Genomic DNA, 13,165 nt, shown 5'->3' with positions numbered 1-13,165 from the left:
ATGTAAATATTGATATAATTTCACAGATTTTGTACTTCGTATTTGTCCCGACTTGGGGTACTTTGTATGATATCCATGTACCGTATATACTCGAGTATAAGCCGACCCGAGTATAAGCCGACCCCCCTAATTTCGCCACAAAAAACTGGGAAAACTTATTGACTCGAGTATAAGCCTAGGGTGGAAAATACAGCAGCTACCGGTGAATTTCAAAAATAAAAATAGATGCTCCATACCGTTCATTATTGCCCCAAAGGAGGTTCCATATAAAGCTGTGCCATATATAATGCTCCATACCGTTGATTATTGCCCCATAGATGCTCCATATATAGCTGTGCCATATAGAATGCTCTGCACCGTTCATTATGGCCCCATAGATGCTCCTTATAAAGCTGTGCCATTGCTCTGCACCATTCATTATGGCCCCATAGATGCCCCATATACAATGCTCTGCACCGTTTATTATGGCCCCATAGATGCTCCATATAAAGCAGTGCCATATATGCTCTGCACTGTTCATTATTGCCCCATAGATGCTCCTTATAAAGCAGTGCCATATATGCTCTGCACTGTTCATTATGGCCCCATAGATGCTCCTTATAAAGCAGTGCCATACACTCACCGGCCACTTTATTAGGTACACCATGCTAGTAACGGGTTGGACCCCCTTTTGCCTTCAGAACTGCCTCAATTCTTCGTGGCATAGATTCAACAAGGTGCTGGAAGCATTCCTCAGAGATTTTGGTCCATATTGACATGATGGCATCACACAGTTGCCGCAGATTTGTCGGCTGCACATCCCAAAGAAGCTCCATACAAGGCAGGATGGATCCATGCTTTCATGTTGTTTACGCCAAATTCTGACCCTACCATCCGAATGTCGCAGCAGAAATCGAGACTCATCAGACCAAGCAACGTTTTTCCAATCTTCTACTGTCCAATTTCGATGAGCTTGTACAAATTGTAGCCTCAGTTTCCTGTTCTTAGCTGAAAGGAGTGGTACCTGGTGTGGTCTTCTGCTGCTGTAGCCCATCTGCCTCAAAGTTCGACGCACTGTGCGTTCAGAGATGCTCTTAGGCCTACCTTGGTTGTAACGGGTGGCGATTTGAGTCACTGTTGCCTTTCTATCAGCTCGAACCAGTCTGCCCATTCTCCTCTGACCTCTGGCATCAACAAGGCATTTCCGCCCACAGAACTGCCGCTCACTGGATTTTTTTTCTTTTTCGGACCATTCTCTGTAAACCCTAGAGATGGTTGTGCGTGAAAATCCCAGTAGATCAGCAGTTTCTGAAATACTCAGACCAGCCCTTCTGGCACCAACAACCATGCCACGTTCAAAGGCACTCAAATCACCTTTCTTCCCCATACTGATGCTCGGTTTGAACTGCAGGAGATTGTCTTGACCATGTCTACATGCCTAAATGCACTGAGTTGCCGCCATGTGATTGGCTGATTAGAAATTAAGTGTTAACAAGAAGTTGGACAGGTGTACCTAATAAAGTGGCCGGTGAGTGTATATGCTCTGCACCGTTCATTGTTGCCCCATAGATGTGCCATATAAATCTGCGCCATCTATAATGCTCTGCACCGTTGCTCCATAGATGTGCCATATAAATCTGTGCCATATATAATGCTCTGCACCGTTGCCCCATAGATGTGCCATATAAATCTGTGCCATATATAATGCTCTGCACCGTTGCCCCATAGATGTGCCATATAAATCTGTGCCATATATAATGCTCTGCACCGTTGCCCCATAGATGTGCCATATAAATCTGTGCCATATATAGTGCTCTGCACCGTTGCCCCATGGATGTGCCATATAAATCTGTGCCATCTATAATGCTCTGCACCGTTGCCCCATGGATGTGCCATATAAATCTGTGCCATCTATAATGCTCTGCACCGTTGCCCCATAGATGTGCCATATAAATCTGTGCCATATATAGTGCTCTGCACCGTTGCCCCATAGATGTGCCATATAAATCTGTGCCATATATAGTGCTCTGAACCGTTGCCCCATAGATGTGCCATATAAATCTGTGCCATATATAGTGCTCTGCACCGTTGCCCCATAGATGTGCCATGTAAATCTGTGCCATATATAGTGCTCTGCACCGTTGCCCCATAGATGTGCCATATAAATCTGTGCCATATATAGTGCTCTGCACCGTTGCCCCATAGATGTGCCATATAAATCTGTGCCATATATAGTGCTCTGCACCGTTGCCCCATAGATGTGCCATATAAATCTGTGCCATATATAATGCTCTGCACCGTTGCCCCATAGATGTGCCGTATAAATCTGTGCCATATATAATGCTCTGCACTGTTGCCCCATAGATGTGCCATATAAATCTGTGCCATATATAGTGCTCTGCACCGTTGCCCCATAGATGTGCCATATAAATCTGTGCCATATATAACGCTGCTGCTGCAATAAAAAAAAAAAACACATACTCACCTCTCTTGCTTGCAGCTCCTCAGTGTCCCGTCCCGGCGTCTCTCTGCACTGACTGATCAGGCAGAGGGCGGCGCGCACACTATATGCGTCATCATGCCCTCTGACCTGAACAGTCAGAGCCAGAGGACGGGAAGACTGAGCGGCGCCCGGCGGGTGGAAAGTGGACAGGTGAATATAAAATACTCACCTAGTCCCGGCGCTCCTGGCACTCCCCCTGCCTGTCACACTGTCTCCGGGTGCCGCAGCTCTTCCTCTGTCAGCGGTCACTGGCACCGCTGATTAGAGAAATGAGTTTGCGGCTCCACCCCTATGGGAGTGGAGTCCATATTCATTTCTCTAATGAGCGGTCCCACGTGACCGCTGAACAGGGGAAGAGCTGCGGCACCCGAAGACAGTGTGACAGGCAGGGGGAGCGTCAGGATCGCCGGGACTAGGTGAGTATGCGACACACTCTCTCCCCCTCACCCGCCGACCCCACCGCCGACCGTGACTCGAGTATAAGCCGAGAGGGGCACTTTCAGCCCAAAAATGTGGGCTGAAAATCTCGGCTTATACTCGAGTATATACGGTATATTTAATTACAATGGCCATATTTTACATTGAGATGAGTACTTGGAGTGTATTTTTAGCTATTCCTCAATTTCTTTCAGTTATTGTATTTTTTCTGTGTTTGTTAATATTATTTTTTTGTGTATATTTTATAACAGATTTGGCTTGAGAAAGGCATTATATTGCCGAAACGTTGCAGCAGAAGTATATCTGTGTACAGCTGTGTTCCATTTTTTTACTTTTTTGTATGTGGTGGATGACTCGCCTCTTTTTCTTTCATATGAACATTAAACAATAAATTGTTCTTATTGAGTGCCGATAGTCCCAAACTTAGCCTGACCGGTGATAGTAGGCCGGGACTCTATGCTGTCTTGTGTCTATGCTCTCAGACTTGTGAGAGGAGGGCGTTGATCTACAGCAGGAGGATGGAGGTTTCTCTACTGTTGGGGTGGCATACATTAAGGCAGTAATACCTTCCAAAATTGTCGGGTTGGCCAGTGGGAAGGGTGCGTCTGTCCAATTTACGGATATGATGCAACCTGACGTTTACCACAAGATGACTGATAATGATGTGGTAGTTAAAAAGAGAGGAGCTGACACCCAGATAGAGAGGAACTTGAGGGTTCACCATACTGTGGGGTGTGACACAGACTCCGGGGTGACTGTGACGTGTCATTGCCAGTAGCAACCGCTAGGGCTGAGTACAATGGTGTGCTGACAGAAGCACTGGCACATTGGAACGACAGTGCTCCACAAGGTGAAGTCAGGATGACGGTGGTAGCCATACCAGAAAGTTTGACTGGACAGAAGTGTGGGTCTGACCAACTCTGGGACTTGGCAGAGGTGACCAAAGATGTGACCGTTGAAGACGGGAAAGCTCCAGGAATGGGTCTGACACCGTTAGAAATAGGGACCGCTGGTTCCAGGATGACCGATCGGGTGGTGGTAACTTATTATTATTATTATTTATTGTTATAGCGCCATTTATTCCATGGCGCTTTACATTTGAGGAGGGGTATACATAATAAAAACAAGTACAATAATCTTAAACAATACAAGTCATAACTGGTACAGGAGGAGAGAGGACCCTGCCCGCGAAGGTTCACAATCTGCAAGTGATGGGTGAGAATACAGTAGGCGAGGATAGAGCTGGTCATGCAGCGGTTTGGTCAATCGGTGGTTACAGCAGGTTGTAGGCTTGTCGGAAGAGGTGGGTCTTCAGGCTCTTTTTGAAGGTTTCAATGGTAGGCGAGAGTCTGATGTGTTGTGGTAGAGGGTTCCAGAGTAGGGGTGATACGCGAGAGAAATCTTGTATACAATTGTGGGAAAAGGAGATAAGAGGGGAGTAGAGAAGGAGATCTTGTGAGGATCGGAGGTTGCGTGTAGGTAAGTACCGGGAGACGAGGTCACAGATGTATGGAGGAGACAGGATGTGGATGGCTTTGTACGTCATGGTAAGAGTTTTGTACTGGAGTCTTTGGGCAATGGGGAGCCAGTGAAGGGATTGACAGAGGGGGGAGGCCGGGGAATAGCGGGGGGAGAGGTGGATTAGTCGGGCAGCAGAGTTTAGAATAGATTGGAGGGGTGCGAGAGTGTTAGAGGGGAGGCCACAGAGCAGGAGGTTGCAGTAGTCAAGGTGAGAGATGATGAGGGCATGGACTAGGGTTTTTGCAGATTCTTGGTTGAGGAATGTACGAATTCGTGAAATATTTTTGAGTTGAAGTCGGCAGGAAGTGGAAAGGGCTTGGATATGTGGTTTGAAGGAGAGATCAGCGTCAAGGATTACCCCGAGGCAGCAAGCTTGTGGGACTGGGGAGAGTGGGCAGCCATTTACTGTAATAGATAGGTTAGTTGGGGGGGTCGCGTGAGATGGGGGAAAGATGATGAATTCTGTTTTGTCCATGTTAAGTTTCAGAAATCTAGTGGAGAAGAAGGATGAAATAGTGGACAGACATTGAGGGATTCTGGTTATTAGGGAGGTCATATCTGGACCAGAGATGTAGATCTGTGTGTCATCAGCATAGAGGTGATACTGAAAGCCATGAGATTCTATGAGCTGTCCCAGGCCAAAGGTGTAAATAGAGAAGAGCAGGGGCCCTAGGACTGAACCTTGTGGGACTCCGACAGATAGGGGGCGAGGTGAGGAGGTGGTGTGTGAGTGGGAGACGCTGAATGTCCGGTCTGTTAGGTATGATGAGATCCAGGATAGGGCCAAATCTGTGATGCCAAGGGATGAGAGGGTCTGTAATAATAGGGAATGGTCCACTGTGTCAAAGGCAGCCGACAGGTCGAGGAGGAGGAGGACAGAGTAGTGTCGCTTGCTCTTGGCAGTTAAGAGGTCATTGGTGACCTTAGTTAGGGCAGTTTCAGTGGAATGGTGTGACCGGAAGCCAGATTGTAAGCAGTCAAAGAGGGAGCAAGAAGAGAGATGTGAGGACAGTTCAAGGTAGACGTGTTGTTCCAGTAGTTTGGAGGCATAGGGGAGAAGTGATATAGGGCGATAGCTTGATACAGAGGATGGGTCAAGAGAAGGCTTTTTGAGGATAGGTGTGATGGAGGCATGTTTAAAGCTTGAGGGGAAAACACCAGTTGTTAGTGATAGGTTGAAGAGATGGGTTAGGGTTGGGATGAAGACTGTGGTGAGGTTTGGGATAAAGTGGGATGGAAGCTTGTCAAGTGCACAGGTGGTGAGATGCGATCTTGAGAGTAGAGTGGAGAGTTGATCTTCTGTAATCGTGGAGAAGTTGGTTTTGGAGGTGGAGGGCTGGGAAGTCGGGAGGAAGGGCTCTGGGGGTTGTTGACCAAAACTGTCTCTGATGTTATCAATCTTCTGCTGGAAAAATGAGGCAAAGTCTTCACTGAGATAAGTGGGGAGGAGGTGCTGGGGGACGGAGGGGAGAATTGAAGTGGTTGAATAACTGTTTAGGGTTGTGAGACAGGGAGGATATGAGAGATGAGAAGTAGGCTTGTTTAGCTGTGGCAAGTGTGGTCTTGTAAGTAGTGAGGGACTGTTTGAATGCGATGAAGTGCTCATTGGAGTGGGATCTTTTCCATCTGCGCTCAGCAGCCCTGGAAGCTCGCCTCAGTTCTTTGGTCAGGCTGGTGTGCCAGGGCTGTCTGTTGATTTTGCGAGCTTTGGTATGTGTAAGTGGGGCAGCAGATTCCAAAGCTACAGCTATTGTGGTGTTATATAGAGCGGCAGCGTCATCCGCATTGTGTAAGGAACTTATATCTGTGAGAGGGAGGAGGGATTCAGAGAATGAATGTAGGTCAAGATGTTTAAGATTTCTGCGAGGGTGTGAAAGTTTGTGGGGTGGGGATTGTTGACATGGAGTGGAGAGGAAAGAGAATGTGAGAAGGTTGTGGTCAGAGAGAGGAAGAGGTGAGTTAGAGAGGTTAGATAGGGAGCAGAGGCGGGTGAAGATGAGGTCCAGTGTGTGACTATCTTTGTGGGTGGCTGTAGAAGACCATTGAGTGAGGCCGAAGGAGGAAGTGAGAGATAGAAGTTTAGTGGCAGCTGAGAGGGAAGTGTCAATGGGGATGTTGAAGTCACCCATGATGATAGTGGGGATGTCAGCGGAAAGGAAATGAAGTAGCCAGGTGGTTAAGTGGTCAAAGAAGGTGGTGGCTGGCCCTGGGGGGGCGGTAAGTGACAGCCAGTTGGAGGTTGGAGGGGGAGTAAATGCGCACATAGTGCACCTCAAAGGAAGGGAGGGTAACAGAGGGTGGCAGTGGGATTGGGGTGAAGGAGCAGTTATCTGACAGGAGAAAACCAACTCCTCTGCCATGTTTGCTGCTGGGGCAGGGTGTGTGAGAAAGGTGGAAGCCACTGTAAGAGAGTGCAGCAGGGGAGGCTGTGTCAGAAGGGGTGAGCCAGGTTTCGGTGATGGCGAGGAAGGAAAGTTTGGTAGTAACAAAAAGATCATGGATGTAGGAAAGCTTGTTGCAGACCAGACAGAGCGAGCATTCCACAGAGCTCCTGTTAGTGAGACTGGAGAAGCGGGGGCTGGGTGAATGGGTATAAGGTTAGAGAGGTTACGGAAGTTAGTGATAGAGCGTGGATGGGAGGTAGAAATGACTGTGGGAATGTGGTGAGGAGGACCATGATTTGGAGAGATATCACCAGCAGTGAGAAGGAGCAGAGAAAGTGTTAGCAGGTGGGAGCAGGAGAGGGCATGAGGGGGCTGTCTGTGTTTGGAGGCAGAGGATTGTAGGTTAAGGAACAGTTCTGAGGAGGAGGTGAAATAGATGGGGAGGATTGAAGCAGAGATAAACAGTTCCTTACTTGGTGTGGGGATTAGGGGAGTTAGCATAAAGTGAAGGAACATAGGGGTGAGAGTGAAAATAAACAGAAACATTGTTTACAGTGACTGGCCAGTTACCTTCAGTTCCCTTCAGTAATCTTCACACTTCTAGGACACACTTATAGGAATCACACTGCAGACTGAAGTCTATGCAGACTTGAGCTATGCAATATAAGTACAACTAAGTGCATGCAGGTGTGAGGCAGAGAGGAGTGGTCTCTGCTCATCATGGTCAGAGAATTAAGTGTGGACCAGATGCATACAATCAAGCCAGAGTAAACAACGTCATAAATAACACGGGTGGGGTAAAGCTGGGTGTGAAGAAACCAGATTGTATCTTAATTTCCCAGACCACCATGTTTTTGCAAACCAAAAGAACTGGCTTTTTATCTGTATATTGGCTTGTGAATTTAAGTGTTTATGTCTGGTGGGTCAAGAAGACAGACTTGCCAACTGATATACTATCTAACATACTGTGTAAGTCTGTAATAGTGACAGTACATAGAGTGTGTTAAGCTTTGTTTATTGATGTGTGCTGATATGCTAATAGTGCTACCTTGATCCCATCACCATTGTTTACCTTATCTTGATGTTGGACTGAAGGACCCTGGGTAATTCTAAAAATAGCTTACATGCCTTGGGTATAAAAAGACTCAGAGATCACATCCTGGGAGACTGAAGTAACACAGAGCTACCAGCCAGACATTCTGCAAACCACCCAACAGACAAGAGATAGGACTGCAGCCAATTCATCATGGCCCCATCATGAGGGACACTGATCTATGATTCTATAGGAAACAACCTAGGGGTTTTTGGCTCCGGTTGGAAGGACACAGATCTGATCCAGTGACCATCTCTGAACCATGGATATGTTTGGAGAAAGCCAGGTTTGGGACCCGCTGGTCGCCTGGTTCCATAGAGATGGTCAGATAAGCCAGGTGGTGACTCTCGTGTCAACTGGCTTTGGACCTTGTATGGACTCTATGGACAGTTCTTGGTCATATCCCTATGCTTGTCGTTACCTCTTCTCTGTGCGTGCATCCACAGATGAAGTAGCGACCCTGGGAGCTCTGACATCATGTCAACTGGCTTTGGACCTTGTATGGACTCTATGGACAGTTCTTGGTCATCTCCCTATGCTTGTCGTTACCTCTTCTCTGTGCGTGCATCCACAGATGAAGTAGCGACCCTGGGAGCTCTGACATCATGTCAACTGGCTTTTGACCTTGTAAAGACTCTTCAGGATCTTAGCCGAGGGTCTGTCGGACCCGGCTGAAGAACACAGGACTGCTCTCGGATATCTCCCTATGCTTGTCGTTACCTCCTCTCTGCGTGCATCCACAGATGGAGTAGCGACCCTGGGAGCTCGGACGTAACATCTACCATTATCTCGACGAGTCAGCGGAAGGGTGAGGCCCTGTAATGTGCACCATCTTGGGGTAATTGGTGGGATTGTTCTGTTTGCTATTGTGTGTTGTGGTTCAATAAAGTATTGCCACACTGTTTTACCTTAACCTTGTGTTGTCTGTGTAGTGTATTGCCCACTGGGAGATAGAGCGGGCGTTCAATGGTATGAGCCATGCAGTCTTGCTAAAGACAGCCGGGCCAGCGGATGAGAGCACCCACTGACCCCGTTTCTCCACACTGGGGTTAGCTGAAAGGCATACCATGTGAATGCTAGGTGCAGAGGCGAGTCTATGTGCAAAGCTGGGTGATGTACTATGTGCGCTTCATAGACAGACAGCAGGAGAGCAGGAGAGCTGGGTGAAAGAACATACCATGTGAATGCTAGGTGCAGAGGCGAGTCTATGTGCAAAGCTGGGTAATGTACTATGTGCGCTTCATAGACAGACAGCAGGAGAGCAGGAGAGCTGGGTGGATGAACATACCATGTGAATGCTAGGTGCAGAGGCGAGTGAATTCCAGCGCATGGTGAAGTCCAGGTAGCTGGTGAAGATGAGATGGTTCCATTCGTCATTGTGGGCTCAGGGGAGAGCCTTACATATATCCGAATGCTCCTTGAATATCGGGTGACATACCTGAAAGAGATAGAGCAGCTGAGACAGGAAAAACTGCAGATTAATTAACAGCTGTAGGACATAAGATGGAGGATGCCTTCAACTCAAGGTAAAGGGAACAGAAAGGGCCTTCCAAATAAAGGAATGGCTGACAGCCAAAGACGTTCAGCAATCCAAGGAGACCGAGATTCTGCTAGTGGCAGTTCTAATCTCAGTACAAGACTGAGGGACCTGGACAGTAGCCTTTGTGATGTACTAGATGGGTCAGACTTAGACCAGACAGTAGGCTCGACTGTATGTGAGACTCACGGCCACTGGAGATGGTCATGAAGAGAAAGGTCGAGTGACAGGGCATACTGGAAAAATGTGGAGACTAAACAGGGTCTGATGACACAGACAGACTGTGACTAAAGAACCAAAGCTCAACGCCTACATACTGACCGCTGGGGAGGCCTAACAAGGGTATGATGATGAATGACGCTTATGCAGCGCCCCAGAGTCCTGGTCGTTGCAGTACTGATGCTCCGCCGCTAAGGGGGGCTATGGTACGTCGGATGGCACTGAAGGAGTTCATCTGACCAGGTATCACAGACACCAATACATTTCACAGTCTGGCCTCCAGGGGGAGCTAAGGGTACTATGTATTAGGCCACTCCTCACAGTCTGGTAAAACTGGGGGTTGGATAGGAAGTTAGATCAGAAAGCTGACTGGGAATCGAACAGGCAACACCCTGTGGCAGAGGGTGTTGCGGGGAGAGACTCAGAGGGGTCCCTGTCAGGGGTGGGATCCTGACAGAGGCCTAGCAACCAGAGAGAACGTTACGGGACCGCGCCTGCACGATATAGCGGCGGTACCCCAAGAAAGGTCAAGAAGCGAGGTTTATTGTGCTGAGTGAGAAACGAGATCAACGCAACAAGGAGAATACCAGTAGGAGTCGTGCTGTAAGACGAGGCAACATCCTATTGAGGCGCATAACCGGTGGCCGGAACGCCGAGGAAGTATAGAGCTCCAAGCCAAACTTCAAACCTACGGCAGGACAGTCAGTTATAGGCGGGCTGTCTCACCCAATTGACCTAGGAAGACACAGGGGGGTAACAACAGGAGTGGGGCGACGCTAGAGTCCCGGAAGAGCTCCGAGCCTCCCCGTCATACGGGTGCGTCCTAACCATAAGATCTGGGGGACGTGGAAGAACATCAGAATCGAGTTGTGAGGGAACACGAGAAACAGACACAACAGTTGTGGGGACTATCCCGTAAGCACAGCAGGGGAGGACCACAACACACAAGCGCTAGAAGGTAGGCACAGATTTCCACCTGCAAAGGGAACTCTGGAGGTGCCATCGGACCGGTCAGGCTTGCGCAGCCCGGTTAACCGTATTCCGGATTGAGGACCCTGAAGCCTTCAGTAAAGAGGTAAAGAGACTGCAACCTGGTGTCCTCGTTATTTACTGCACCGCACTACTACCACCATTCACACCTTTCATTGGGCGCCCCTCAGCAGGGTCACGGACCGGGTCTAGCCACCATGACAACCCCAGAGCAGAGACTCAGAGGCCCGGTACCGGGTACCCCTCGGCCCTGCGGCAGTGGGGGCGCTGCACTTAAAACCGACTGAGACGGTTTTCTCAACTGGTAGGGTTTATATCAAGTGTTCAACCTCGCAAGTTTGAACAGAGGGAGAGGGTATGTGATACAGTGACTGGCGTCATTGTGAATGTCCGGTATGTGTTGCAGAGACAGAGGTTGCCATCTGTGCTGTAAGCCCCAAATGTTGTTGTTCTGGGACTTGTAGTTCCACAAGTGTTTGTTTAGATATAAGGTGGGGTGACAGGGTTAGTTGGACAGCTGGGTGGAACTGACTAACCTCACACACCTCCCACCTATGGGGGTGGTTACAGTTACATAATGTGACCAAGGTTTGAGTCACATGTTCAGAATGTATGGACCTGAATGGTCAGAGTGTGAGGTCCTGGATGACCCGTGTGTTGGAATGTCCTGGAGTGGACTGGATTCCTGGAAGCACATGGTGAGGCCATGGACTGAAGACCTGTGTGTTGGAAGTTCCTGGGATGGCACTGGGTTGGGGAAGCTATTATTCCTTCTGCGGGTCAGGACTATCTGAAGTGCCCTGGTCACAAGGACGATGATCCCAGTTAGGCAGCTACCCTGGGAACCAGGTCTGACAGGAGTCAGTGTGTGGAGCAGGAGCTCCTGTAAGGTAACTCAAGATAAAGGGGGTTACGGGCAGAGAAGTTCCTGCCATTGGAACAGACTTTTGGTGGTAATTGTGTTCCGTTGATGTATATAATGAACTGTTTGTGATGCAGTTTATGAGTCTATATAAACCGGAATGCACTGTTTATGTGAGAAACCGTGCCTGAGTGCTTTAATCCCGTTGCCAAGCGAGTGTCCCCCAACACACTCAAGGACCACTATCTCACCCCCCCACAGTATGTTGCCAACCACAATATGAAAGCTCACAGCCCCTTCCCGCACAGTATGATGACCCCATAGCCCTCCAACATAGTATGATGACCCACAATGCCCCCCACACAGAATGATAGCCTTCATAGTCCCATAAACAGTATAATTCTGACCACAGTCCCCATAGAATGATGGCTTCTACAGTAACCGAAACAGTATGATGCTCTCCAGAGCCCCTACATAGTATGATGGCCCACAAAGCCACCACATAGTATTATGGCCCACAGACACACAGCATGATGTCCCACACATCCAGTTTCTTGGCCACCACACACAGTATCATGACCCTCACAGATTCTCTTCACACAGTATCATGACCCTAAAGCCCTCTTACACATTATGATGGCCCTTACAGCCATACTCACAGACTATATGATGATCCAGTGAACACAGACAAAAAATGGCTCGTGTGCAAGAAAACTATATACCGTAGGCTCTTTTAAGTTCAAGAGCTCATCATAATGCATAATTCCATCTGCCTGGAGGTCGAAATGCGCCCTCTTACCACTTGGGCCCCTGTGCGGCGGCACAGCTTGCACTAATGATATGCTCGCCTCTGGTATGATGACCTTTCTGCCCAACACAGCATTATAGCCTGCTCACAAAGTATTAAGGCCCCCACTGCATTCCAACCCCCCTCCCACACACACACAGCTTCATGTCTCACACATACAATCTCTTGGTCTCCATACTTTCCGCCTACACAGTATAATGCCCACACAGCCCACCACCCCACAGCATGATGGATCCCATAGGTCCCCCACACAGTTACATGGCTGACACACACAGTATTATGTCTCTCACAGCCATCCAAAAAGAACATAATAGCCCCCCACACAGAAGCATGGCCCCTACAGCCCCCCCACAAAGTGTAATGGGCATGAGAACATAGACTATAAAGGTTATGTGCTATTTGTGGAATACACAGATAGAACATGTATGTATAACACTGACTCTGTATGAGGTCTTAGGCCTTGCATCCTATGGCTGTCCCTTTTTAATTTATGGTTTGCTAGGGGAAGCTCAACACCATTAGCTTTTTCGCTGCATATGAGAAAAACCTATGAAACACTGGGTGCATGTGGACACAGAGTTTTTTTAGGGCTTTTTGGAGCAGAAACTGAGCAGATCCAAATCCTTCTCCAAATATCAAAACAGCTATGTGCACAGAGTTGTCAAATCTTCCTCAAAATTGCACAACTCCTAAAAAATGTGTGAGTTTCTTCTCAGTTTCCTGCCTTCTAAACTCTGCAGAAAGACTTAGCATGCACATATCCAAACAACACCAGTTTCCAAACAGAAACCTCAGAAGGAATGTGGTGCAGCAGCAAGAAAGGCAAATGCA

The 13,165-nt window shown here is 48.3% G+C and overlaps 1 long non-coding RNA gene across 1 annotated transcript in view; it reads right to left on the bottom strand.

Moving 5' to 3' along the window:
- LOC143766037 (uncharacterized) overlaps positions 1-13,165 on the bottom strand; it is a 111,024-nt gene that overhangs the window by 34,296 nt on the left and 63,563 nt on the right. Inside the window, exon 2 of the long non-coding RNA XR_013213508.1 lies at positions 9,207-9,356. This is a non-coding gene — a long non-coding RNA (uncharacterized LOC143766037). The remainder of the gene's footprint in view (positions 1-9,206; positions 9,357-13,165) is intronic.

The sequence above is a fragment of the Ranitomeya variabilis genome, chromosome 1 (assembly GCF_051348905.1).
Source record: "Ranitomeya variabilis isolate aRanVar5 chromosome 1, aRanVar5.hap1, whole genome shotgun sequence".
In the NCBI taxonomy this organism is placed as follows: Eukaryota; Metazoa; Chordata; class Amphibia; order Anura; family Dendrobatidae; genus Ranitomeya; species Ranitomeya variabilis.
This window is presented reverse-complemented; position numbering and strand designations above follow the sequence as displayed.